This window comes from Marmota flaviventris, chromosome 1 (assembly GCF_047511675.1).
Source record: "Marmota flaviventris isolate mMarFla1 chromosome 1, mMarFla1.hap1, whole genome shotgun sequence".
In the NCBI taxonomy this organism is placed as follows: Eukaryota; Metazoa; Chordata; class Mammalia; order Rodentia; family Sciuridae; genus Marmota; species Marmota flaviventris.
This window is the reverse complement of record NC_092498.1, coordinates 17,727,999-17,730,719: the sequence shown is the minus strand read 5'-3', so window position 1 is coordinate 17,730,719 and position 2,721 is coordinate 17,727,999.

Sequence of the window (2,721 nt, the reverse complement as noted above, 5' to 3'; positions counted from 1 at the left end):
CCCATGAAATTATCCAATGGAACCTTTTAGAGATTTAAGATAATATTTATTCTCTCTCTCTCTCTCTCTCTTTCTCTCTCTCTCTAACTCTTTTTAATTTCTTTTTTGAATCTCAATGCATACATGCCTCAATAGGTTAGATACAGTGGGTCTCAAAACTAGCTGCATAACAGAATCATTTAAGGAAGACCTTGACATAACAATGATATCTTGGTTTTACCTAACAACAATGGATTCTGGATTTCTGAAGATGTAGCCCCAGCCTGTTTTTTTTTTAAACCCCAGAGGGGCTTAACACACAGCAAGAATTAATTATCATTTGCTACAGTCACAGTTATGATCCTTTCTAATGCTATAAACATCAGTCTTATCCTTAAAACACATATTTTAGGACATGATGTGGGTAGGATTACAAGTTACTGGATGGAGTGAATATTTTTCCATCTTATAGGAGATGCTGTTATTTTAATATTGGAACCACAGTATAATATTTTATATAAGAACACTACCTTAAAGTTTTTTAGCTTCTGATTTTGAATAATTTTAGATGAACAGTTATGGAGTTTCTATAAACTCTTCAACCACTTGTTCCAAATGTTAGCATCTTATTTAACCATAATACTTTGTCAAAATAAAAAATGTTAATATTGTTACAATCCTAGTAATTAAACAACAGACTTAATTTAGACTTTTTCAGATATTACATTACTGTCCCTCTTCTGTTCCAGGAAAAAATTCAGGATACAATATTCTGTCCCAGTGTTTCCTGAGTCTCCTGAAGCTTGCATGGTTTTGTCTTCTTGACATCGGCACTTGTGAAGATTACTCATAACGTTGGCTTTGTAGACTACACCTCATTTGGGGTTGCATGAAGTTTCCTTGTGATTAGACTAATGTCAGTGCATTGAAGCTGCTGTAGCCAAATATCATGAGCTGAAATAACAGAGATGTATTTCTCACAGTTCCACAGGCTGAAAAATGCACGATCAAGATACCCTAAGACTAAGTGTCTGGGGTCTGGTGAGGAGGGCCCATCTCCTGGTTCCTGAAGGGCACCTTCCCACTGAGTCCTCATGGTGGGAGGGACAATGGCCTAGGCAGCTCTCTGCAACCTCTTTATAAGGGAATTCAACCCATTCATGAGCTGTTCATCCCCAAAACCTCATCTTCACCCGAAGCCCAGTTCAGAACCATCATCTCAGGTGGTTAAATTTCAACATAAGAATTGGGGGTGGACACAACCAACCATAGCAACTAGGGTTATGGGATTTGAAGAAAAGTATCACAAATATAAGAAATCCTCTTGATGCATCAACTATTTTTTATACCTTTTATTTTATTTATTTATTTTTACGTTGTGTCGAGAATGGAACCCAGCACCTTGCACGTGCTAGGTGAGTGCTCTACCTCTGAGCCACAACCCCAGCCCCTTGATGCATCAGCTATTAAGAGAACATATGATATGGACATGACCGACCACTGACATTAACCTTGATCAAGTGGCAAAGGTCATGTCTGTCAAGTTTGCACACCAGGAATTTCCCACTTTCTGAATTCTGTGGAAATGAATCACAAACTCTGGTCCAAAGTAAAATGGAGGGAAATTAAATATTATTTGGAATTCTTCTTTAAGAATAATCCATCCTTTTTTTTTGTTTTTTACCTATTTATTGATTTAGTTTCTTTATGTCTATGTTTTAGGTATTTACTAACAAAAATACCTAAAAATTATTTATTTAAATCAATAATGATTATATCAATGTTACTTATTTTTATATGCTCATGAATATTTATTCTTTGCAATATTATTCAGTACCATCATTCTTATTTAGCTTTGGCTATTGATGCTCTTTGTAATTGGTTCCTGTGTCAGTTTGACTTACCCCATTATTTGTTTTGTTTGAGGATGCTCTTACTTTCTAACACTACAAGATGTTCCAGGTCTATCTTATATTCTCAATATCATAGACCTAGAATCTTCCGTTTCTCCAATGAGTCCTGGTCTTTTCTTGGAAAATGGCATGGAGAAATTTAAATCTAGGCATTGAGTGTGTTCAATACTACTGAGGTGTCACACTGGTAAGCTTTTAAAAATTGTTTTCCTTTTTACTTGGCATTCATATCTACATTGTCCTTCTTAGAGAACTATAGAATCCTTCAGAACCTACACATTAAATTAGAAATAAGAATCATGGTAAATGGGGAATGCAAAATCTCTATCTGAATCTGGTCTTGGGGTATTGTTAAGATCCTGGCTATCTTTTCCATAAATTTTTATTACTGGTTTAATAAAGTTATTTGACCTCCATAGTTTCCTTGCATCCCAGATTTTTGTCAGGCACAGGATAGATTTATATGTTTGCTTGAGCATGAAATTCAACTATCTATCCCCAGAAAAACATTTTGTATGTAAAGACCTTCTTTAACTCCTTGTTTTCTTATAGTTGAATATCTAAAGAGCTGGAGGCTGAATTACCCCACCTCTAGAACCCACTCTCAAGAGCACCATATTTTAGTGATTAGATTTTATAATAAAATTATGTATCTGTCCTTTCTTATTTCAAAAGAACTTTACTCATTCAGCATGCAGTGGCTGTTTCTGGTTGGGGTTGTCCTGAGACTGCATGGATCTGAGTGTGGGTCCCTTTAGTTGCTATAGCATTTGGAGCTGCCACTCCAACAGTACTCAATGAAAAAATTCAGTCCTGACCATTAAATTGC